At 36.7% G+C, this 27437-nt stretch overlaps 1 pseudogene; it reads left to right on the forward strand.

Annotated features, from left to right (window-relative positions):
• The first annotated feature begins 1900 nt into the window (after positions 1 to 1900).
• LOC125834316 (uncharacterized) lies at positions 1901 to 27163 on the forward strand (annotated as a pseudogene).
• Positions 27164 to 27437: the final 274 nt, after the last annotated feature.

Here is a 27437-nt window from a genome sequence, read left to right on the forward strand (position 1 = left end):
ATTCCCTCACAACAAAGATGATTCCATATTCACACACTATTCTTCAACATTTCATAGCTCCAAAACCACACAAGACTCTCACACTCACAAAGATAAACACATCCATGACTCCACCCATAGGTTTGCCCTTATTTTTCAATCAACATTCATTTCAGCTCACTCAAGATAAAAAAAAAAAAAGTCTTTTCAAGGCTTGTAACGGGGCTGAGTGTAAATGTATGATCATTTAGGTTCAGTGGTTGCTACCCTCATGAAATGTGGTCTGAACATTACTTTTCTTCCTTTTCTTCAGCATTTTTATTCATGCTCAAAATTCACCCCATTATTCAACTTTCTGGACACCCCATTTCTTTTGCAACTTTCAAAACTTTATTTCATAACTTTTCATTCTTTTTCTTTTTCTTTCTTCTTTTCTGTCTCTTTTTTTTTTTATATGGAGGGGTTCCATTTTTTTTCAAGATCATGACTTAAAAGGGGAATTCTTCATATTTCTTGATTTACCTTCTCTTTTCACCACACCCCCAACTTAGGCTTTTGGCCTAAGTTGGCTATTCAAACAAACAACACTTCATGAGAGTTATGGGTGAATGGATAAAGAGGGGTCACATTTGTTCAAGATTCTTCCAAGAAAAGGATAAGGCTCAAAGGGGGTTCAAGCAAGGTTCACACACCTCAAAAGGTTGGCCACAAAAGAGGTATATTGTCACATTGTTTCACTCTTCAAAGTTGTTGCCTAAGATCATTTCAAGAGCTTGCATCACTTGGTCAACCGGACCAACGGGGCAAATTCTAGGTGTTCACAGTATGCTCATCACACAAGGCATTGTCACCAATATCAAACAAGACTCCACACTGTCGCTAGTGTGCAATGTTCATCACAAGAGACTCATTCAATAATCGGCTAGTCACAACGAGATGTAAAAAGTTCACACATTCTGTATGCAACTTCATTTGGCCTCGTCATAGCCACACATTCATTTTTGTTTGATTAGGAGCACTACTCAAGTCACCGGTATTTATCATGATCGATGCTCAAATTTGCACAAGAACAACCACATTCACACGCAACAAAAGTGGCAAAATTTTTTAGAAGGGTAACAAACCATTTTCATTCATAATAAGGAGCCACAAGCTCAAACATCCACAAAATAGAAACCAAAACACAATTCAAACACAAAAACACAATATATACAGAATGTAGTCACAAGAGGTAGGTATGGAAATACCTCACCCCACCACAAATAAAAATGCAATTGTCCTCAAATGCAACAAAATAATAAATAGTCAATAAAAATGACAGAGAGGGAGGTAGAAGGCTTTCTTCCTTCCAGGACTCGTGACTGCGATGTGCAAGCGGGAGGGGGTACCCCTCTTGGACACTGATGAGGTACTTCCCATGGATCCCCATCTTCACCCTCTTTTGGTTAGAAAGGGTTCCACTTCCAGGAGCAAACAGAGGAGGACAAACCAGACTAGTAGCAACCAGGCGGCTGCTGAGGCGGACGACGACGAAGGCGATGATAGCGCAGGTGGCGACGCCAGTCCCAACCAGTCCCAGCCCCTACTGTCCGAATCCAGTGTAGAGGAGGACCTAGCTGTCTTCCGGAGACAGTTAGGACACTCATTTTCTAGCACTACTCCAGTCCCACCCAACATTGCCCTGGAGGTTGAGATGCTCCGTCGCGAGCTGGGTCAGGAGATGAGGAACGGTCGATAGAGGGATACACTTATGGTCCGGATGTGGAAGACCCTGAAGGTTGTCTTCTCGTGCGTTGTCCCCGGTCAGGAGCTTCCCCGGGTTGAGGCAGGAGACTCTTTTATGAGATTCAAGATTAAAATATAGGATACTTTTCGAATCTGCTTACTTGTTAAAGTAAGGCAGAAAGAGTACCCTTTCGGCATGGACGAGGCCATGACTGGCCTGGTACCCCCTTCAACTCCGATGATGACACCCCCTGGTCTCAGGACTCTTGATTTGGTTTTCACCCCTTTTGGGCTTGTAATTTGGAACAATACTTTATTTTATCTTTTCACATTTCCCTACTTTTGTAAGCACATGGATTCTGGTTTTTCTGTGTGTTTTCACAACTTATAATTGATGTTAAGTTTTATAATCTATATTCGATTGCTGAGCACTGACTGAATTGCAGGAAGTAATTTATACACAATTCGAGGTCTATGTTGGATAACTAGGAAAATAGGGGAAACAGGGCTAACGTTCTGTCTCGCCCTGTCCCGCTCTGGTGGGAGAATTCTCACCCTGGCGGCACCGCCCTGGTGAGGATGGTCCCGCTCCAGCGGAACCAGAACCCCGACCAAAGTTTTTCTGGGTTCATTTTGTTTTTCAAAACATTCCCATTGATTCCCAGGTTCCAACTAAGCATTTTCGGATAATACTTTCAACTAGGATATTCGTTGTCTACCCCTAGGTCAACCCAACAGGGTACACCCTAAATTTTATCCCAGCGATTTCAGCACGACAAATATGCTCATCCCCAAGATACCCCCAGACACACATGATTATTAGTTGATTGAAACACACATCGAGATTCCATTTATGAATTAACTCATAGTTTATCTAGAACCTTGCACCGAACTTAGTCGTGACTTTTTTTTCACAACGAGTTTCAGGATACTCAAACAATTACAACACACATAATTTCAACAATTCAACCATTATATTGCACATATCAAGGTTGAGACACACAATTATTGTGCACATAATCATATCATCACGTCCAGGAAACACTTTTCACATTCGCAGTTAATCCTGACAACAAGAAGCATACTTTCACATTTACAAACTACACATCACAACAATTCCACCTTATTAGTTAGTTCATTCCATATACGACCATTATTGATCGTCTATGCCTTATACAACCCCTAAGGTTAGATACCAATTGGAACCTTCTCAGTTTCAATTAACTTTGCTTGAGATACCAATTGGAATCGAGAGATACCAATTGGACTCAACTCATACCACAAGCAAAAACTCGCACAAAAGGAGAGAAATGATGGAACAACTTCCTAGGATGCTTCATAGCTTCCTGAAGATTAGATGTGGATGTCAACACACCCATCTGCAGGGGTCTACTCCATATTTTCTCTTGTATGGGGAGACCAGTAACCTGACTCTAATACCAACTTGTCACGACCAAACCCACCGGGCCATGCGGGTACCTACTCTAACACCTAAGTAGGATAACCCTCGATTCCCAACAATTTAAAACATACGGAAGATTAAAGAAAGACTGAGATAAAAGAATTTTCTAAAAGATTTTTATAAATAAAGGTATTACACAAACTCAAGTTAAGACTTGTAAAGTAATTAACACCCCATGGATTTAGTCTAAACAGGCACAAGAACTTCTAATATTACAAGGTAGAAACAAATAGCAAGACACAGCTCCCACTGTGCGAAAGGAAAGATAGAAGCTGCTGGAGATTTTCTTCGTCTTCACCTAATGAAACATCGCCGACCCTGCATCCAGACTATGCCCAAAAGGCATAGCAAGAGTAGTATCAATACAAAACCACACGTACTGGTAGGCATCATTGGTCAACCCAACTCCCACCGTATTATATAAGAAATCAACTAGTGAGAAACATGCAAGTTAACCGTTTATTCCTCCACCTTTTCCATTCCCGGATACCTCCAATTACACTAGTACCTTTTCTACTAACTTCTGTCTCAGTCAACCTACTGACTAGGTTCTTGATCATAGGGTAAACATTCTAAGTCATAAAAGAGTCCACAAATACTACCCCAACCATTCCGACTAACCACTCACGACATACCCTTACTTCCTTTACATCACAACTCAACCCTTGACCCATAATACATTGTATCAAGGCTTTCTAACAGTTAATTACTAACCCTTTCCCCAAGGTAAAATCTACCTATTTATTTACATCACGTACACTACCCCCCTCACTATTAAACTTTTAAGGACGCAGACAACCCTCTACCTAATCAATAGCAACTCTTGGACCTTTGGTCCCCACTTACCGCATCACATTCTGAATTTGGACTCAACTCTTTCGGAATTATTCAACACACAAAACACATACCGGTTTACTCAACATAGTAGAGTAATCATATATAGGTTACCATAAAACTTTATCAATTCAGGAGCAATGTATCATTCCACATTCTCAATAATACACATATATCACTAGTCAATGGTTCTCTCACGGGACCCGTACTCAAACAGTTAGTGTGTCGTATCGTGACACCCAATCCAATGTATGCATGTATACCGGAACGTGGAATCCGATCCAATGTATGAATGTATGCTAGTACGTGGCATCCGATCTAATGCATGTTAGTATGCTGGTACGTGGCATCCGATCCAATGTATGTATGTATGTTGGTACGTGACATCTGATCCAATACATGTTAGTATGCCGGTACGTGGCATCTGATCCAATGTATGTATGTATGCTGGTACGTGGCATTCGATCCAATGCATGTTAGTATTCACAATCACATCAATAACGAACATACTTATAATCGCACAATCAATCAAGTATTAGGTTCATGGCCTGCAAATTATACAATTTTAGTCTTTCCCTTAGGCTTGATTCATTCATCTCAATTCCACCCACGTATCCATATAACGAAGCCATCAACACATTTATATCACGCAATAGGAATTCAACCCTCACTAAACCCTAACACCCATGGTGAGGTTTTACCCCTTATGGCACAGATCCTACGCAACAGTTGGAGTCACATGCATAATCATCCCTTATTCGGTGCACAAAGGCCTACACATGAATTCTACAATTGATTTACATTATACTATGCAACTAACACAGATTTATAACTACTTAATTAACAAAACCTAGCCTTCCTGGGCGCCAAGCGGTTGTAGAGAGATTGAAGCTCCAATCTGGGCTTCCGAACGACGAGACGACAATTCTTGGCTGGAATCCGCAATCTATCGACTTCTCCACGCTAGAAATCTCTTTCTCCTTCTTTCCCAAGTTTAGGGCAGCTTTTCGAGGGTTTCTGGGATGATTTAGTCTAATTTAGGTGTTTTTGGAAGAAGGGGAAAATAAGATTTTGCGTTATTTACATACTGCCCACCCAACCTACTCTTGCGGCTACTTACCCCGCTGTGGCGCCGTCGCCCTAGCGGCATCTGGCCAACCCTGGCGTGACAGAGGCCTAGTAATTTCCCAAAGTTTTTGCTTTGCCTAACTAACGACGGTTCGGGTCGTTACATGTATAGACCTGAACCTGATGATTTCTAAGTTATAAAAATATTTTAATGTACTTTACTAAGTGTAGTAAGTGTATATGATGTGTTTTAGGGTCTTAAGATACCTCAAACACCAAGCCAAGTTCAAAGTATTCCTATCGGCTAAGTTTTCACATGAGTTCATATTAAGGTCAAACTAAAATAAGTATATCTCTTAGAATATAAAAAGTTAGGTGGCCTATAACCTACCAAATTAAAGGTCTATAAGTCTTCTTTGCAACTCCACTAAGTTTTCATCATTCAAAGTTCAAAGTAAAAAGTTATGGTGGGTTTACTGGAACATGTTCGGATTGAGAAATTCGGAGAGGATACCTGTCCATTCGGCACCGATTGGTTTGGTGAATCGCAAAATTACCTCGCCAAAATGTCCCAAAAACGTTCAATATCTAAATATTTTGGCCATCTAAAGCCCCATTTGGTGATCCACCGAATATTTCGATGAGGGAACCTCCAGATTGCCGATGGAATTCATTAAAAGGTCATGTTATTTGATTTTTATGATCTTCATACATTCCCAGAAGGGCATTCATGAACTTTTATACTCAATTAACTTCCCTAAGTCCATCTTATAATCTACTAACATCATTATATGTATGGAAACTCTTATAATCTCTAATTTTGTTTCTTTAAAAAATCAAGAACACCAAGGAAGGAATTTCTCCAATTTTTCAAGATCTAAAGGCTCCAAATTCAAGATCTCTTCAAGAATTCTAAGGTTTTCAATCCAACATTTATTTTCCACACTAAATTTCCAAGAAAACCATATATAGAAGGATTTCTCAAGTTCATGCTATAAGGTTCTAAGGCACCAAAATGAGTTCTTTTTTTTTTTTAAGTCTCATTTTCTAAGGTATGTAACGGTTCAATGAGAGTACTCTTTTCGCGCTCATGCCTAAAGTATTTTGGTTCTTAAGAATTTCAAAAGATTACTAGAAGTAAAGTTAGGACTTTTATGAAATTATGATCTTTCTTCAATAAGCTATGTTTTCATTGTTTCACTTTGATTTTGAAACCGGATGGTACTGATTTTACATGTTTTTTATGGTTATGCAAACCCTTATGGATTTTAAGCATGAAAAGAAGCATTATATGAATTACAACCTAAAAACATATTATTTTAAGATGACTTTTGATCATAGTGTAACGATCCGGAAAATGATAGAGTGAAACTAGAGCCTCACATGTGAGTTTGGAGTCGAGAACTTAATGAAATGATTATATTTGAATTTGACCCAAAAAGTTCTTAAAAATGTGCTTCAGAAGTTACCGGAAACTTGTTTAGCTGTATATAAAAAGATCCGTTTCGTTTTTTGAAAATACGACTTCATATTCTTGTTTAGGGGGTCAAATTGAGTGGGAAATGGGTCTAAACCAAATTTTAGAGCAACCGTATCAAAATCCGAAATTTCCAAGTGAAGCCTTTTTCGAGGGTCTACTTTGGAGGGTCATATCTCCTAGCACACAAATTATTTGGGTGGCCAATAATATATCCATGGAAAGCCCTTTGAGTTAGCTACCTAACACACTTCGTTTCATCTCATTCGGAGTTTGGACGAAGAAGTTATGCCCATTTTCGTAAAATCTGTTCGGCAGGAAAAGACAATTTCCAGTAGGCGTGGTTACTGTTCACCCGCCTCATTTTTTTTCTAAGTGTTGGACCATTCTTCCAAAGGACATATATTATTTCCTAGATACCATTAGTTCAATTCCCATCCCTAAAACATTTCCCTCTCTACAATCCTCCATTAAGAAGAAGAAGAAGTGGGAGCTAGGGCTTTGGATTCAAGGCTTTCTTCATCAAATTTCGTGGGAGATCATAGCAAAGGTATGGTGATCCTTGATCCTTCATTATCTTTCCTTCAAGGAGTCCATTAAAAAGGGTTTCAAAAGTCTTCAAAGAACAAAACTTCTATTTTCCATTCTAGGTATGAGTTCATGGGTAAAATGTTTTCAAAGTCATTATATTGGTGAATTGAAGTTATATTTATGATTTTAAGATGATTTTATATGAAACTTCTTCAAGAACCCATGTTTTCATTAAAAGCCTCGAATTTGCTTATGAAGTGGGTTTAATGCCTATGATTTAATGTTGATGAAATTGTGTTTAGATCGGATTGTATTGTTGATTTATATGGTTTTGTATATCTATTTATGATGAATTGTTGATATATGGATGAATTGAGGATTGTGGCCTTATGGGCAAATTATGGGTGAATCACCTTGTGGTGATAGAATTGTTGGGAATTGAGTAATGGTTATTATGGCTTTGGAGGATGGTAAGTTGGCTTAATCTCATATTATGGATAAAAATTGTTCTTGCTTGGTTTGATCCACTTATGGTGGAGGTGTTTAATTATGGAATGTATTGTGACCATGGCCTTAAAGGCATAGTATGAGAAATTGGAGTGTTATCATGACATTATATGAATGAGAATTCAATGAAGATAATGTGATCATGTTATGAACGTAAATGTGTTGCTATTGAAAGATTATTTCTCAATTTGACACTCATGAATGTTGATGATAGAATATGAAGGATTCTTCAATATAAAGTATACCTTGAATTGGTAGGGCTTATGCATCATTTTCTTGTATAAATGATTATATTGTTGATGGTTGAATCCTCGGATCGGTAGGCTAGTGGCACCCTTCCACACGAGCTTATAATGAACCTTGGAATCGGTAGGCCTATGGCACCTTTCCATGAAGGTTAATGATGAGACTTGAACCGGTAGGCCCATGACACCCTTTCAAGAGGAGTTAATGAGCTTTCCTAAATGAACCTTGAAACGGTAGGCTTAAAGCACCCTTTCACGTGTTAATAAATGTATTTTGGAGTTGGTAGGCCAATGGCACCTCTCATATGTGATAATGTCAAGGTAACGAACTATTCTATGGGAATGTAGGCTAAGCACCGAGTGGATTTGGTTAGATGGAAACTCCCCCAATAGTTAGGCATGAGTTTCAATGATAGTCTACCTTATCCCATAAACTATGTGCCCGCATAGGTAGCTAGTGGATCCATTAAGCTATATACCGATCTTCCTTAGGCAAGTAGACCACCTCTTTACGGTGTGGGGACTTATGACACCGGATTCCATGACAAGCTCTCATGGTCTACGTCGGTTAAACGCTTACTTCCCATCATGCGAGATTTCATTATGGTTTCTTGATAGGTTCTACAAAGTGTAGGTAGTAGTATGGGATGCTACCTATACATTACACGAGTAGGCTTGGAGATGGTCATAGTGAGTTTCTCTAAATCCTAATGTATGTGATACAATTGTGGCCTAAATGAGGTTATTAAAGAATGTTGGCTCTCAAATGCTTAATATGAGATGCATGCTATACTTGGGTTATATTACGAGTTATTTTCCCTTGTCATGTCTTAAGTGATGATATACCTCTTATGTATGAATATTGTGCAAAGGTGAAAGAAAGGAATGATAAGTTGCCTTAAGTGACCTTAATGTGGTGCCTTAGTATGGATGGTGGTATGGGACGCCATCCATACATTGCACGAGGTATAGCATAAGGGTTTCTTGAGGTGAAGGTCCAAGGTAAAAGTTTTCATGTTGAAATTGTTTAAAGGTAATATTATGACTTACTTGATGTTTATGCTTGTATTGTATGTCTTTTATGCAACTATTCATGGTACTTCAAAAAGTGGCATAATGCATGGTTTCTAACCAAAATGTCCCTTTTGAAGCATGTCTTGCATGGTCATCATACTTAGTACATTTTGTGTACTAACCCATATTCTTCATATTTTTACTATAAGTGTAGGTTCCGGCAAGGGATCCCTCCTAGCTAGTTTGAAGTGTTGGATTGCTTTCCTCTAAGACTTGGTATGTCCTCATGGATTCGAGGATAAGACTTTTAAGTTCTTTTGTTCATGTAATAGACTTCTTTTGATTGTAAAGGGCCGTGTCCCTACTTATGTTTTGTGACTGTGTCTAAGATGGCCATGTGAGACTTAGACTTCCGCTGTGTGTTTTTAAAGTTGTTTTAATGAAGTTTAAATGTGTGGATGTAAATAAGTTTATTTTTTATTATTCCGCACTATTTTCATTATTGAATGCAATGAATGACTATGTGGCTCGTATAAGACCCCTTCGGGGTCGAATACGCCATGTTACGACTAGGGGGTACTCTTGGGTCGTGACACATAGCCTCATATATGATTCAAGATTATAAGTGTTTTTCATCCCTATGAGCATGATATGAATTACAACCTAAATACATGTTAATTTAAGATATGACTTTTGAGCTGAACCTCATATATGACTCAAGATGATAAGTGGTTTTCATACCTTTGAGAATTATATGAATATATTTTGTTTTCGGAGTACTATTTAGAACCAAGAAGTCGCATGTTAGAAAACTCAAGTCCCCTTACTATGCGCCAATGTAGGATTATGTTTCACCACTTTGTCGGCTAATTTCTTGGCCTTGAGAGGCTCAAATTAGTAGATCTACATAGATATGATATTGTTTTATACTCTATCAAAGTATATGGAAGCCCACCCAACTAGGTTAGTTGTTGGACATCATGAACTCGCATGGTGTATATCGGTTAAAAGAAACTCTCAAATATGCATATTTTACGATATTCTCTTAACTTCATTTGAGGTATTTGAGTATGCTATTTAACATTATGATTATGCAAGGCTACTGATTTAAACTCAATTTTTTGTATATGCTTTTAAAAGATCTTAAAACGGATATTTATGTATGAGTTTCAATTGCTTCTCTTTAGTCCCTTTATTATGATTATGACTCTACTTTTTAGAACTTTATTTCATTGTTTCCTCCTTATGTTACATTATATGAGTATGTTGGTGCCCTTACATACTCAATATATTCTACGTACTACGCATACTTTTCTTTGCGTTGCATTCTTTTATGATGTAGATTTTGGCTCATACTTAGACTCGTGGCAAGTAAGGTTACAACATTTCTAGTTAGCACTTGACGAGCCCTCCTCACTTGGGAACTCCACTAATTTAGGTTATTAGACTTTTCTTCATGTTATCTTTGATTTTAAGGTAGTGGAGGCCATGTCCCGCCAAAAATATACTTTCAATTGAACTAGTAGAGGATTACTTCAAACAATAGAAATGTGATTTCATAGATTTTTTAATTTCTATTATTTAGTCATGCATTTTAGCTTCTGCTTAGATCTTTATTTTATGCTTTGATATGTATACCAAGGATTAGCTTGGGGCCACTCGTGGTTCTAAGTATCGTGTCCCTCCTGGGCTATAGACTCAGATCGTGACAAAACATCAAAGCACTAGGTTCAAGTGTCATAGAATGTCTGAAAGCATCTAGTAGAGTCTTTTTTATGGGTGGGAAGTGTGCCAAACTTATAAGGGGGAGGCACGTGATGTTGAGGAAATATTTTTCCTTCTTTCATACTTTGGATTGTGCAATAGAGTTATCCCCTAAGAAACACATGCAAATTCATGCTTTGTTATAATTTCTCTAACTATTTCTCAACTTCGAGGTGATATAATTAGTAAAACTCAATTCCTACTGATAAGATATTCTCAGATAAAACTATCAGCATTTCAAAGACTGTGCCAAAGGCTTGAGAGGAGTCCATTAATGTGATTTAGCCCTTTAATTTGAAATCTTATGTCCTTTTTAATGTAAATTGTGTTGCTGAGCCAAATTATGATATGCATTCAGATTCTTTTATAATCCTTCATTACATATAGCATTAATGAAAGATAAAAGTATTTGTCCAGATATTGATTGTTTTGGGTCTTTCATGAGTCAAGAAATTCGCTTAGGGTGTTCCTAAAGGTAAAAGGAAAAAATAACCCTTTTTAGTATTTTTCCCGTCAGTTAAATCATCACTACATCCTATTAGTTTAGTAAAATCATTATAACTCTCTACTCTGAATGACTCAAACTTAGTGGCGTTGGAAAGAATACTCAAATGCCTTTAATCTGATAGTTTATGGGTCACCTAAATTGTCATATTCTAAAAGATATGAGTATTTTAACTTGACCCAAGTAGAATCTCATATCAAAACTTAATCGGTAAGGAAACTTTCAACTTAATTTTATGTTAGGGGATTCTTGTGACCTTAATTAATCTCCAAATTTATTCTCACACTAAAGAATTGACCTTAACACCTAAACACAATTTAAGAATTACACAAAACGACCTTATGCGTAAATGAAGAATGGTTCGGGCCTTATCTTAGAAATTTTCAGTAACACCCAGTTATTTGAAAAAGAACTAAAATTAGAAAGAAGTCATTTTTGGAAATAACTAAATTTGGAAATTTTGGCAAGTTATGCTAAGTATGACATTTGGGTCAACTTCAAATGACTATAACTGACAACACATGATGAGTTATATGGGCTACAAGATATAAATTAAAGGTTTCTGAATCATCTTTCCAACACCACTGAGATTTCTAGTTTTCAAGTTAGTATGAGGGAGATACGCTCGTTTGAAGTTGGGCTGTCTGGATAAGGAAAGTCAACCGGATTTTAGAAGGGTATTTTGGTCTTTTCATTACCCAATTAGTCTAATTCATTTTTAGTGATTTAATTGGGGTCAAAAGTGAATTGGTTCAGTTTACGCAACACAAAAATTACGCTAGGGTTTTGAGAGAAGACAAAAGAAGAGAAAAAAGGAGAAAAGAGGAGAAGAAGCCTAATTTATCTTGTTCTGGAAGTTTCGCTTGTGGATTTCAGCAAGGGTTAATCTCTACGAGGTATGTGAGATCACATAGAGTTGGGTTCATTCACCCACACGCCAATCATGATTTAAATCAGCGTAATTATGTTCTTGAAAGAAGAGTTTATGAGTTCTTGATGAATTCTGTTGAAAGTTTCATTTGAATCTTGATCGATGAGTTTTGGAGGAGTTCTTGAGTTAATTGCATGAGTTGTAAGGTTGTTTTTGAGTAGATTCTTGTATACTTTGATTGTGTATTCAAATCTAAGTGTTTAGGAAAGAAACCAATCGTATCTAGATGAATTAGGGTTGAAAAACGAACAAGAAATTTCATCCAAATTCTGGTAAAAAGGAGTCGGGGCGCCGCGCCACTCAGAGCGCCCCACATTGGGGTTTGCAGTTTGGGCTCTGGGCGCCGCGCCACTCAGCGCCCCAAACCAAGTTCTATAGTTTTGAGCCTGGCACATGGCACCACTCAATAAGCTAGGGTTGCCAGGTCTTCTACTCTTTTTCATTTCTTTCAGTTTGAGTTCCCTTGAATCGTACCTATTTTTTCTAGTTGATTTCTACACTCTAAGGTACGTCTAAACATCATGAGATCATACATACCATTAGATCATAAACCATGAATCAATAATTCCAATTCAAGGAAAGTTAAGAGTCAAGTCAACAGAGTTCTTAGAGTCTTTCAAAAAGTCTTTTACATTCTTTCTAAAACATGTTTTAAAGACTTGAGCGTTGTTTTGAGTAAGAGTAAGTGTGAAGTTCATTTCTTCAAAAGATTATAAGGGAACTAAGTATTCCCAAGAGTTAAAATGTTTTCACATTTAAACAAGAGAGGAAACACTGATTTTCAAGAGAGCGTTTGAGCTAGTTTTTGAGTGATAATCTCAAACTCCAGACAGATTTATGTTTTTAAACATATGAGCTAGTATATTTTGGGAGTAGTATTGAGCACTGATTTGGGGACAACTTTGACTTCGAATAATTGAAAAGTCTCCATAAATCGTGTAGCCAACATGGGTAGACAAAGGTCATACTTTTTAGATGATTCCTTGATGCTTTTAGCATAGACTAGTGGATCCACTTAGTGAGGTAGATTCTATACCACTGGCAAGGTATATGACGGCCCTGGCAGCATGAGGCAAGACGATGTACCATCACTTAAGCTCATAGAGATGGTTTTTTTTAGAGAAACTCCCACAGAGATATTTCGTATACTTATATACACAGATTTATTTGTATTTTCATATACAAACTGAGTTGTTGTGTGTTTTTTAATGCACTTAGTTGTTATCTTTATGTTTTAAAGCTTTTCTTTATGCTGCATCTTTATTTCTGCTTTATATTGAAAAGAGTTGAGTTGAGTTGAGAAGTGATAAGTGTTTCTTTCAGATTCCAGTTCAAGCTTATGTTTGTTTAGATTTCCCCTCACATTTTCGTACATTTAATGTACTGATACCATTTGGCCTACATCGTTTTATGATGCAGATACACGTAACCAGGATCAACATCCAACGCTTCGTTGACCCAGTTGAGCACTCAGAGCCTTGTGGTGAGCCTCTTTCCAGAGGATCTCCATTTTAATGCATTGTTTAGTAGTTTCAGTTGTTAGGATAATCAGGGGTGTTGTCCGACGTCCCTTATAGTTTTAGAGGCTTCATAGACAGATAGTTATAGTTCTTTAGTCTTGATATTTCAATTGTTTGATTTTAAAACTTGAGTTGCCATTCTGGCTAAGTTGGATGATGTTTTCTAAAAAATTCTCAGTTTATCTATTCAGACAGTTTATTTAAGCTTGTATTTAAAGTACTTTTCAGTTGAGTAAGTCTTCCACTGAGAGTCAAGCCAAGACAAGGGTTTTCTTAGGGCAAACAAGGGTTCTCGAGTGCGAGTCCGGCCTAGAGTATATGATCGGGGAGTGACAAACTTGGTATCAAAGCACAAAGTTAAAGATTCCTAGGGAGTCTATGAAGTAGTGTTTGTAAAGTCCTAGTTTTCGGTGTGAAGCGCTCCACATCTATAATTAGAAGGCTGCAACATTTAGGAACTATCTCACTTCTTTTTTATTGATTTCGTGCGATATATTTTATATCTATGAAAGTTCCTTTCTAATTCATTCTTGTGTGTGTCTTTCAGATCATGCCTCCATGAAGAGCTGTCAGAGGCCGTCCTGCTAGAAGGAATGTTAAGGAACAAGGGGTACCTAATACACTAGAAGTGCAACCCTAAGGAAAGGTCACCAATGCTGAGTTCCGTGAGGCCATCCGGAAGTTGAGCCAAGTCGTGACCAACCAAGCTGGGCAACAAAGAGAGAATCGTCAAGAAATGCTTCTAGGATCCGTGAGTTCTTAAGGATGAATCCTCCAAGCTTCACTGGTTCAAGTGTCATTGACGATCCGAAAAACTTTGTTGAGGACCTTCAGAAGGTTTTTGAGATTATGCATTTTGTCGATGCTGAGCGAGTGGAACTAGCTGCTTATCAACTGAAGAGTGTGTCTAGAATCTGTTTGACCAATGGAAAAAGAACTGGGCTGAGAATGCACCGATTGTGAGCTGGTTTGTGTTCGAGAGTGCCTTTGTAACACCTCGATATTTGAAAATAACTAGAAATAGTTAGAATTGGAAATTAGTCATTTTAGGAAAGAATGAAAAATCTGGAAATTTGTTTAAGTTATGTTAAGTTTGAGTTTTAGGTCAATGACAGACGATGATAACTCCTAGCTTAGGATCAGTTAGGTGTGCTTCCAGATACCGTAGGAAATATCTTGGAATTATATTTCCAACGCCACCGAGTTTGCGTGATTCTGAGTTTGTATGAGAGAGATATGCTCATTTGAAGTCGGGTTGTTCATATAAGGTAAGTCCAATCCGAATTTTAGAAGGGCATTATGGTTTTTTCCATACCCTATTATTTTAATTTCGTTTTTGGTAATTATTTTAAGGTCTAAACTGATAGGATTCAGTTTACGCTATTGAAAAAGAGTTGGGGTTTTGAGAGAAAAGAAAAGAAGAGGAGAAAAAGCAAGGATTCGTCGATTTCTTGGAGATTTACGTGTGGATTTCGCCAAGGGTAAATCCATACGAGGTATGTGAGATCACATAGCGTTGGTTTAGTTCACCCACACGCCAATCACGATTTAATTTAGCGAAGTTGTATTGTTTTGAAAGCAAATCTTATGAGTTTTTTATGTTAATTCATTTGAAATCTTATGGGTTCTTGTTGTTGAAGTTTCTTGAGGTTGATTCATGTATTTAGGGGTGATTTCGAGTTGAATCTTGCGTATATTGAGGGTATAGTCAATTCTAAGTGTTTGGGGAAAGAACTAAGTTGAATTAGGGGGTTTAGAGTTGGAAAATGAAGAAGAAAAGTCGGAGTGCTTTTTAGCATAGACTAGTGGATCCACTTAGTTAAGGCGTCCTATATGACGGCAAAATATAGGACAATTCTGGCAGCATGGGCAAGACGATGTATCATCACTTAAGCTCATAGTGGTGGTTGTCGGTTAGAGAAACTCCCACAGTATTATATTACTTTTATGTAATTAAGTTGTTATTGCATTACTCTAACCTGTTGAGTTATCATCTACTATTTTTAAATGCTTTGTATAAATTGCACCTTTATTGTTGTTTTAACCTTGCATTTGAGTTGAGTATCCATGAGTTGAGTAAAGTCAAGGTAAGTGTTCCTCTCAGATTCCTTTCAAGCTTATGTTATGTTTAGTATTCCCCTTGCATACTCGTACATTCAATGTACTGATGCCAGTTGGCCTACATCGTCTTATGATACAGACACATGTAACCAGGATCAACATCCAGCACCTCGTTGATCCAGTTGAGCACTTAGAGTCAGTTGGTGAGACTCCTTGCTATCTAGAGGACCCCTTTTTATCATTTGATTTAGTACTTTAGTTGTTAGGATTTTCGGGGGTCTTGTCTCGACATCCCTCTTTGTATTAGAGGCTTCATAGACGAGTAGTTATAGTTCTTTAGTCTTTCCATTTTCAGTTGTATACGTTAAGACTTGAGTTGCCATTTTTGGCTAAGCTTTATATCTCTTTAAGTTATTGCTTGAGTTGTCTTTTGGGACTGTTTCTTATGTTAAGTCTTCCATTGAGTAAGTAAGTCGAGCCAAGGGTTCACTTGGGGGCCAACAATGGTTTTTGAGTGTTGGCTATGTCCAAGGTGTAGGCTCGGGGGGTGACATCCTTCATGGGGCGTTTATTTCCCCGTGACCTAAGAGAGGCAGAGGTAAAAGAATTCCTCACTCTTAAGCAGGAATCTATGAGTGTTCATGAGTATAGTATGAAGTTTACCCAACTTTCCCGCTATGCTCCAGAAATGGTTGCTGACATGAGGAGTAGGATTAGTTTATTAATTGATGGGTTGTCTCTTATGTCAAGTAAGGAAGACAAGGCAACTCTGTTGATAGGAGACATGAACATAGCAAGACTGATGATTCATGTACAACAGGTTGAGGAGGACAAGATGAGGGATAGAGAAGAGTTTAAAAACAAGAGGGCTAAGACATCAGGGAATGAGTCTGGGCAGCGGAAGAGTAATGCGAACCGGTCTTCTTTACAATATAAGCAAAAGGGACCTGCTCCATCATCTGCTAGTGCACCTGCACCACAGAATAAAGGTGAGTTCAACAATCAAAATTCACAAAACTTCAGAGCTAGACCTGCAAGTCTCAACGTAGTGTTGCACAAGGAGGTAATGGGATTCCTGTATGTACTAAGTGTGGTAGGACCCACTCAGGGGTGTGTCGTGATGACTCCACTGGTTGCTTCAAGTGTGGTCAGAATGGTCACTTTAAGAAAGAGTGCCCTAAGAACAGACAAGGAAATGGTAATGAGGGCAATAGATCCCAATCTTCTTCAGTTGCTCCACCAGACATAGCTGCACCTAGAGGAGCTACTTCAGGGCAAGACGGTGGATCAAACCATCTGTATGCTATTACTAGTTGCCAAGAACAAGAGGATTCGCCAGATGTTGTCACTGGTATGATCAAAGTCTTTACTTATGATGTTTATGGTTTGTTAGATCCAGGAGTGAGTTTATCTTTTGTGACTCCATATATTGCTATGAATTTCGATACTCTCTCTGAGAAACTTTTTGATCCCTTCAGTGTTTCTACACCTGTTGGTGAGTCTATTCTAGATGAGAGAGTCTATCGTGATTGTACTATTTGCGTCAATCACAAGAGCACCATGGCTGATTTAGTTGAGTTAGACATGGTAGATTTTAATGTCATTCTAGGTATGGACTGGCTTCATACATGTTATTCCTCCGTCGATTGTAGAACTCGAGTTGTTAAGTTCAAGTTTCCTAATGAGCCAGTCATAGAGTGGAAGAGTAGTTCAGCAGTGCCTAAGGGTCATTTTATTTCATACCTTAAAGAGAGAAAGTTAGTTTCCAAGGAGTGTGTTTATATCTTAGTCCGAGTTATAGACTCTAGTGTTGAGACACCTTCTATTCAGTCAGTTTCAAAAGTCTTTCTAGACGATCTTCCCGGAGTCCCTCTTGAGAGAGAAATAGACTTTAGTATAGATATTCCTCCTGATACTCGTCCTATCTCTATTCTGCCATATAGAATGGCACCAGAAGAGTTGAAAAAGTTAAAAGAGAAGTTGAAAGATCTCTTAGAAAAAGGTTTTATTCGACCAAGTGTCTCACCTTGGGGCACTCCGGTCTTATTTGTGAGAAAGAAATACTGTTCTCTTAGAATGTGCATAGATTACCGTCATTTGAACAAGGTTACTATCAAGAATAAGTATTCTCTTCCGAGAATTGATGATCTTTTTTATCAACTTCAGGGTGCCACTTATTTTTCTAAGATAGACCTAAGATCTGGCTATCATCAGTTGAGAGTAAGAGAAAGTGATATCCCTAAGATAGCTTTCAGGACCCGCTATGGTCATTATGAGTTCCTAGTTATGTCCTTTGGTTTGACCAATGCTCTTGCAACATTTATGGACCTTATGAACAGAGTATTCAAGCCTTGTTTAGATATGTTTGTTATCGTATTCATTGATGACATTCTAATTTATTCGAGGAATGAGAAAGATCATGCAAGTCATCTCAGAGTAGTTCTCCAAACTCATAAGGATAAGGAGTTATATGCTAAGTTTTCTAAGTGTGAATTTTGGCTTGAGTCTGTGGTATTCTTAGGCCATATTGTTTTCGGTGATGGAATTAGAGTTGATACTCAAAAGATTGAGGCAGTGAGAACTGGCCTAGACCCACGTCAACAACTGACATTAGGAACTTATTGGGATTGGCTGGCTACTATAAAAGGTTCGTCGAAGGGTTCTCATCTATTTCATCTCCTTTGATTAAGTTGACTCAGAAAATAATTAAGTTTCAATGGTCTGAAACCTGTGAGAAAAGCTTTCAGGAATTGAAAAAGAGGTTGACTACTACCCCAATATTGACCTTACCAGAGGGTATGCAAGGTTTTGTAGTATATTGTGATGCGTCCAGAGTTGGATTGGGTTGTGTGTTAATTTAGAATGGCAAGGTTATAACTTATGCCTCCAGAAAACTTAAGATTCATGAGAGGAATTACCCAAACCGTGATCTAGAGTTGGCTGCCATAGTGTTTGCTTTGAAAATATGATGTCATTATCTTTATAGTTTTCATGTAGATGTGTTCATTGTTAATAAGAGCCTTCAGTATGTGTTTAGTCAGGAAGAGCTTAATCTCAGACAGAGAAGGTGGTTAGAGTTACTCAAGGATTATGACATGAGTATTCTCTATCACCCAGGTAAGGCTAATGTTGTTGTTGATGCTTTGAGCAGATTGTCTATGGGTAGTACCACCCATTTTGAGGAAGACAAGAAAGAGTTAGCAAAAGATGTGAATAGACTTGCACGGTTAGGAGTTAGTTTAATGGATTCCAGTGAAGGAGGAGTGTTGGTGATGAATGAGGCTAAATCATCATTAGTGTCTAAGTGAAAGAGAAACAAGACCAAGATCCTAATTTGCTTGAATTGAAGGAAAATGTTCCTAAGCAAAAAGTAATGGCTTTTGAACAAAGGGGAGATGGTGTATTGAGGTACCAAGGTAGATTGTATGTGCCAAGGGTGGATGAACTTCAAGAGAGGATCATGGAGGAAGCTCATAGCTCCAGATTTTCTATCCATCCGGGTTCCACAAAGATGTATCGTGACTTGAGAGAAGTCTATTGGTGGAGTAGTATGAAGAAAGGCATTGCACAGTTCATTGCTAAGTGTCCGAATTTCCAACAAGTTGAAGTTGAGCACCAGAGGCCCGGTAGTATGGCTTAGAATATAGACCTTCCGGAATGGAAGTGGAAGATGATCAATATGGATTTCATCACATATTTACCACAGTCTCGCAGACAACATGATTCCATTTGGGTGATTGTAGATCGAATGACTAAATCAAACCAATTTTTGTTGGTAAAGACTACCTATTAAATAGAAGATTATGCTAAGTTGTATATTCAATAGGTAGTCAGACTTTATGGAGTTCTGGTGTCGATTATTTCAGGTAGAGGTGCACAATTTACTGCACAATTTTGAAAATCATTCCAGAAAGGTTTGGATTCAAAAGTGAACTTGAGTATTGCTTTTCATCCTCAGACTGATGGTCAAGTAGAGCGCACTATCCATACTTTAGAAGATATGTTGAGGGCTTGTGTGATTGATTTCAAGGGGAATTAGGATGATCACCTACCTCTCGTAGAGTTTGCTTATAACAATAATTACCACTCTAGCATCCAAATGGCTCCGTATGAGGCTCTTTATAGAAGAAGATGCAGATCTCCTATTAGGTCGTTTGAGGTTTGTGAAGCTGGGTTGATAGGACCAGACTTAGTGCATCAAGTTATGGAAAAGGAAAAGGTTATTCAAGAGTTATTGAAAACAGCGCAGAGCCGTCAGAAATCCTATACAGATGTTAGGAGAAGAGACTTAGAGTTAGAAGAAGATGATTGAGTCTATTTGAAAGTTTCACCCATGAAGGGTGTTATGAGATTTGGTAAGAAGGGGAACCTTAGTCCCCGATATATTGGTCCTTACAGAATATCCAAAAGGATCGGTAATGTGGCTTATGAGTTGGAGCTACCCCAAGAGTTAGCAGTGGTTCATCTGGTGTTTCACATTTCTATGTTGAAGAAGTGTGTGGGCGATCCTTCACTTATCATACCTACTGAAGATATTGACATTAAGGATAACTTATCTTATGAGGAGATTCATGTTAAGATTCTAGATCGTCAAGTTCGCAAGTTAAGGACCAATGAAGTATCATCAGTCAAGGTTCTGTGGAGAAATCAGTTTGTTGAGGAAGCTACTTGGGAAGCTGAGGAGGACATGAAGAAGAGATATTCACATCTCTTTGAGTCCGGAGAAATTCCAAATTAAGGTACAAATCCTTTTCTTGGCATCTACTTTAAGTTGACTTGTTATGTTTACATTTTGCTTGTTGGGTGTGTGAGCTAGATGTTAGAAGCTTGTTGGGTGTGTGTTTAAGTTGACGAATGTTCCCAAGGGGGAGATATTGTAAAACCCTGCTATTTGAAAGAACTAGAATTAGAAAGAAACCATTTTTGGAAATAACTAAATTTGGAAATTTTGGGAAGATATGCTAAGTATGAGTTTTGGGTCAACTTTAAATGACCATAACTCACAGCACGGGATGAGCTAGGTGGGCTAAAAGATATCAAATTAAAGTTCTCTGAATTATCTTTCCAATGCCACTGAGTTTTCTAGTTATCGAGTTCGTATGAGGGAGATACACCTGTTTGAAGTCGGGCTGTCTGGATAAGAAAAGTCAACCGGATTTTAGAAAGGTATTTTGGTCTTTTCATTACCCAATTAGTCTAATTCGTTTTTAGTGATTTAATTGGGGTCAAAACTGAATTGGTTCAGTTTACGCTACACAAAAATTACGCTAGGGTTTTGAGAGAAGAGAAAAAAAGAGAAAAGAGGAGAAGAAGCCTAAGTTATCTTGTTCTGGAAGTTTTGCTTGTGGATTTCGCCATGGGTTAATCCCTATGAGGTATGTGAGATCACATAGCATTGGGTTTGTTCACCTAAACGCCAATCACGATTCAATTCAGCGTAATTATGTTCTTGAAAGAAGAGTTTATGAGTTCTTGATGAATTTTGTTGAAAGTTTTGTTTGAATCTTGATCAATGAATTTTAGAGGAGTTCTTGAGTTAATTGCATGAGTTTTAAGTTTGTTATTTAGTAGATTCTTGTATACTTTGATTGTGTATTCGAATTTAAGTGTTTGGGGAAGAAACCAATCGAATCTAGACAAATTAGGGTCGAAAAACGAACAAGAAATTTCGTCCAAATTTTGGGGAAAAGGAGTGGGGGCACTGTGCCACTCAGAGCACCCCACATTGGGGTTTGCAGTTTAGGCTCTGTGGAGCCGCGCCACTCAATGCGCCCCAACCCAGGTTTTGTAGTTTTGAGCTTGGCGCCTGGTGCCACTCAGTAAGTCAGGGTCGCCAGGTCTTTTATTCTTTCCAACTTCTTTCGGTTTGAGTTCCCTTGAATCGTACCTATGTTTTCTAGTTGATTTCTACACTCTAAGGTACGTCTAAACATCATTATATCATCCATATCATTAGATCATAAACCTTGAATCAAAAATTCAAATCAAGGAAAGTTATGAGTCAAGTCAAGAGAGTTCTTAGAGTCTTTCAAAAAGTCTTTTACATTCGTTCTAAAATATGTTTTAAAGACTTGAGCATTGAGTTGAGTAAGAGTAAGTGTGAAGTTCATTTCTTCAAAAGATTATAAGGGAACTAAGTATTTTCAAGAGTTAAAATGTTTTCACATTTAAACAAGAGAGGAAACACCGATTTCTAATAGAGGAAACACTAATTTCCAAGAGAGCCTTTCAGCTAGTTTTTGAGTGATAATCTCAAACTCCAGACAGAGTTATATTTTAAAACAAATGAGCTAGTAAATTTTGGGAGTAGTATTGAGCATCGATTTGGGGACAACTTTGAGTTCAGATAATTCAAAAGTCTCCATAAACCGTGTAGCCAACATGGGTAGACAAGGTTCATACTTTTTAGATGATTCCTTGATGCTTTTAGCATAGACTAGTGGATCCACTTAGTGAGTTAGGTTCTATTCCCCTGGCAAGGTGATTATCATTTTAATTTTTTTTTATTTTGATATGAAAAATTATTTGTGTTTTAGTTTATGTAAGTCCTCCATCCTCAATTTTTTTTAAATTTTTTGGTGATATTGAAGTCATTTTATCCATAGAGACATTTGATTTATCAAGAATTCACAATTCTGCTAGTTTTTTCTTGAAAAAGAGTGTATATATAGAGAGAGTTGTTATCAATTTTAGGTTGAATCTGAACTTGTCGCAAGCTAATTTAGAAATGAAGTCTTCAAATTTGTTTTTATTAATTTTCTTCTCCTGTGTCTGGTGAATTTTTGAATGCTACAATCTCTGGTCAACATCAAGTTTCTTACCAAATAACAACATTATTTATTTCCTAAATTTGTATAATGGTCTCAGATTTTTTTTAATTATGGTCATCATCTCTTGAAGTTTTTTAAAAAAAATTCCAAAAATGATTCTTTATTTTATGTCATTTGTTGAGGAGAAAGAAAAGGTTGTTGGGATGTGACAGTTTGAACATGTGGCATTTTTTATATAAAAAAAATATAGGCTTTTTAAAGTTGTGTTACATTCCGTTCGAGTTTTTTATAATATAGTATTGTTATAAGAATTTCTCCATTTCCTTGTACATCACTATTTTTTCAATTCTTTGTAGTTTCAATGATAATTATTTTTTTGTTAATTTCTTGTTGTATCTCTTATTTCCTTTATTTTTATTTGATTGTGTCAATTAATATTGTAGAGTAACATGGATGATCAAAATGGCATGTGGTATCCAAATGGTGATTAATACTTCGCACTTAGAGATTTGTGGAATTCTTACGAAGAGTGGAGTGCATATGGTGTTGGTGCTCTCATTTATTTGAAAGATGATAATGAGAGTGTTCTTCAATATTATGCTCCTTACTTATCAGCGATTCAAATTTACACCGTCAAATCAACTTTCTCACTAATAAGATATGAACGGAAATACATTTTTTATCTGTTTCAAAAGTAATCAAAATTACACAATCAAATTACCTTTTTTACCAATAAGGTATAAATGGAAATATATTTACTTTTCTTTTCCTGTTTATATTCAAGTAATGCAAATACAAAGGCTTGTTTTCATAAAAAAGTCTAAAATTAGCTTTGTGCCTAATATCATCAATTTCTTCCTTTACTATATTTTGAAATAACTTTTATTTTTAATCTTTAATTGTCTTATTTATTAGGCAGAATAGTTAGAGAGATGATTGTACTTATTTTAGTTTGTCAATTCTGTCTCTATGCTATGTGGAGTTTCATTCAAAACTAATAGTTTGGACATCTTTGACTGTTGACTTGACTTATATAATACTTATTTTACTAAGTAGGATAAAGTGTGTAATTACACACCCTTAAAAGTGAATTAATACAATAATTTACATTTAAAAAAAACATTAAAATCCTAAGGAGAAAAATAACAATAAGAAAGAAAAAGGAATTAAAAAAAAATCGTCAACTTTCATTTGTCCCTTCACCAAAATACCCCAAGCCAAAATATAGAAAAGAGAAAAATGTAACTATCTAATTGATTTTCTCTTTCTCCTCTCTGCATTTTCTATCTTTTATTTTTATTATTTTTCACTAACATTAAATTATCACATCATAAGGAGATTAATAGTAAAGTACCCAAAGCTTTTTTATAACAAAAAATACCTGAAATTAAACAAACAAAAACATTCAAAAAAATTCGAAGGTGGAAGAACATATAAAAAGGAGTGGAAGTAGATTTATTTGGTAACTTGTGAGAGTATTATTGTTCATAGTGAAAGTAGCCTTGAAAGAGGTTGAATTTTTAAAAAAGGAGGAGCAACCAAGAGAGCTTCTTTGTATCCTCTTTCACTTCACTTTTTATTTTCTCTTTAAGAAGATAAAATATATAATAAGAACTTTTGATAGATATAATATAAAGTATATTCACTTTTTCTTGGAGATATGTGATGATTTGGTTGTTGATACTACTAGCTTCACTCTTCAACAATGAATGACATTTGTACACAATTTGTTAATCATGAAAACTTTAATATAGCTTCATAAGATGTTGAATGCAAATCTAGAGATCATGTGTTTCAACAAATTCTTCCTTTTTTATGATATCAAACTCATAGCAACTTCATAAGTCTTCATATGTACTCTTGTACCATCTTCAATATTCATAAGATCTTGATGCCCCTCTTCTCACTTGATGATAGCTTCTATGTTGACAATCTTCTTTTTTAAAAACAAAGTTCTTTGTTGTTTCAACACTTTTGGTTGGGAACAAGTTATCCCAGAATTAATTATCCTGTGATTAGTTATCCTGAGATAACTTATCCCACCATGTATATGGGATAACTCATCCATCACTGTGATATAAATGGTGGGATAAGTTATCCAAGCAAGACACTAAAATTTTTATCACATGACTATTTGTTTTTATCCCTCGCACCAAACGACCCCTTACAATTTCATGTCGATATTTACAACAAACTTACTTCACATGATTTGTAAACTTATAGTAGTTCACCTCGATCTCTAAAAGGTTTATAAGATTCTTGTGTTTATAGACATTAACAACTTTAGCCTCTTTCAATTTGTACAAATAGCTAGGCTTACATAATAAACAAGAGTTGTGATCTTACTTAATCAGCTACATGACTAACCTTTCCCTCATTTGTAGTTTGTTAAATAGCTAGGTTAGATAACCTAATCATAATCTTATGTCTCTTCAAATATATATTCTCCCTTATGTTTCTTATCAAAAATATTCTTCAACTTCCACACAATAAGCATGTTCTTAAAAACTTTATCCATTTGGCTTTATAAAAAATAGTAGTGCTAGGTAAAGGTCTTTTGTGAGCATGTCAATGTACATTTTCTACTCAAGAATTCATCAAGCCTAATTAGAAAATGTTTAGACAGGTCTTTCTAATTCATAAAGACCATATCAAGTAGAAATTACATTTACTTGTACCCAAAGGCGGACCCACCCCTATAGATGAGCGTGCATGTGCACCTGTTAACTTCGGAAAAAAATCATGTACGTATATGTATATTTATCTTGAGAAACTGATAGAAATTAGAATATAATTAACAGGGCACAGATAAGGAACATAGAAGTGTCATTGTGCTATTGGTAAAAGCTTGAGGAACCACCCGCAAGACCTGGGTTTGAATCCAGCTTGAGCGCTATTTCACTAAGATAATATTGGTGCACCCAAAGTTTTCAAATCCTGAGTTCGCTGCTTCTAGTTGTACCACAGTTATGGTCAAATTTAGTTCTCTTTATTAAGAAAGAAGAGTTTCTAAACTTTGTTCCCTTGTCTCTCTTTAAAGAAATTATTGATATCTTTTTAATTCCTTCTTTCCTCCTTACAATGTTTCTTTTCTGCTTTATACTTTATTGTGTTTAGTTCCTCTTGTATCACCATTTTATTCTCATACAATTCTATTTAATTTCTTTAGTAAGAGTGTACCAATTTAAATATATAGACTTTTGAAAAAATTGATGATCCTGTTATGTGTTCTGTAGAAACTCATCTTCTGGAGATCATGATGTGGATTTCGAGACGGAATCTTGGAGTGATGCAAGTGAGAACAGCGAGAAGTTGTCGAGAACTATAAGTAACAACTCCATTTCTGCAGATTCATGTTTTGAGTGGGATGGTTCAAGAGACCGCCTTGGCTATCTCTATTTCCACTATTCTGAGACATGCTCTCCTTTTTGGAGAATTCCCTTTTCAGATAAGCTACACACATTATATTACTCTTGAAATTTCACATCTAATATGTATAATTTTATTATTTTTGACGTAACGTTATGGGCTACATTATATTGCAAATAACAATTAAGTTGAATAGACTTTACTTTTATGCACAACACCAAAAGTTGAGACCAGTGAACCCTGTTGTATTTTCCCTTAGGTAATTGAACTGTTTCCAAGTCACTATGTTTCATAAAGTAACTAATGTCACGGACTTAAAGTCTCACTAAAGCTCCGTGCGGCACATGACACTAAGGACTCATTGAATCCATAGAAAATCCTTCTTCATTGCTACATTCAACAATTGCTTCAGTATAACAACTTTGTTCCATAAGTAGAGATTGATCACATCGAGTCTACTAACTATATTAGGTAGTATAACATGCAATAGATCTATAATTCTTGACTTTAGTAGGAGAGGGGACTTTACCAAATCGGTGCCTCAATTTGAATAACCTCGGGCAAGGATTATGAAACATTCACTTCAATCGGAATTCTGGTGTATGAGATTTTCTCAAAGTTGATTGTAAAGCAATTTGTGTATAAAGGTCTCCCTACTGCACTAGCCACTTTGATTCGAGCTTCAGTGGACCAATACCTCATAGGCAATCCAAGTAACTTCACCCATAGTGGGATTACACAATGTCTTGATCAAAATCAAAATCAAGCTCCCATTGTTTGAGTATGATAGGCTTATTGTTATAGTAATATGGTCCATATTTAAGTACCTTTTCCTAAGTATCCATATTTTGCTAGTCCTTTCCTTGTAGGAAAAGGTTTACGACTCTATACATAGAGACCCGTTCCTTCCAACTTAATCAACAGTCACAATATAGTCCTGGGGGCTTTGAGAGTTTTGTATAGGGAGAGAAACGGTGAGACACAAATGTTATGTTAACACTTGTGTGGACCTCTTTTTATTCCGAGTGAATTGTGTGAGGTTACTTCTTCGATATTTTGTACTCTCATATTTATATAGTGAATTGCTCATCTCTTCTTGTGGACGTAAATCGGTTGACCAAACCATGTTAAATGTTTGTATCACTTTTGGTATATTTCTCATTTCTCATTTCTCTTCTAACTCATAGACTTTTGAGGTTTGTTTGGTTAGCTTTCGCATGACACCGAATTATTTTGATCAATAGTATATATCATTTCACATCTTTTTATGAAGCTAATATTTGTTTGGGTTTGCTATAGATCCTTGAATTTACTCAGCACTATCCTGGACTCGCAACGCTAAAGAGCACTGAAAAGGACTATGAAAAACTATGTGATCTTCAAAATGCTGCAGATTCATGAAGGGGCGGATTTACGTAAGACGAAGGGGGTTCATCCGAACCCCCTTCGTCGAAAAATTACACTATATATATTAGATTAAATTTTTAATATACGTGTATATATATAATACTGAACCCCCTGAACTTACACCAAAGGCGTAGCTCAGTGGCGTTGGGGGTTCAAGAATTCACTCTACTGCACGCGAGGTCGCGTGTTCGATTCCGAGCAGAGGCATTTCTTTTATCAGCTTATATTTTAGGCGTTTTAATTTATTTAAAAATATAATAATGCAATC

Source organism: Solanum verrucosum, unplaced genomic scaffold (genome assembly GCF_900185275.1).
Source record: "Solanum verrucosum unplaced genomic scaffold, falcon-dt-bn FXZP01000178.1, whole genome shotgun sequence".
NCBI lineage: Eukaryota > Viridiplantae > Streptophyta > Magnoliopsida > Solanales > Solanaceae > Solanum > Solanum verrucosum.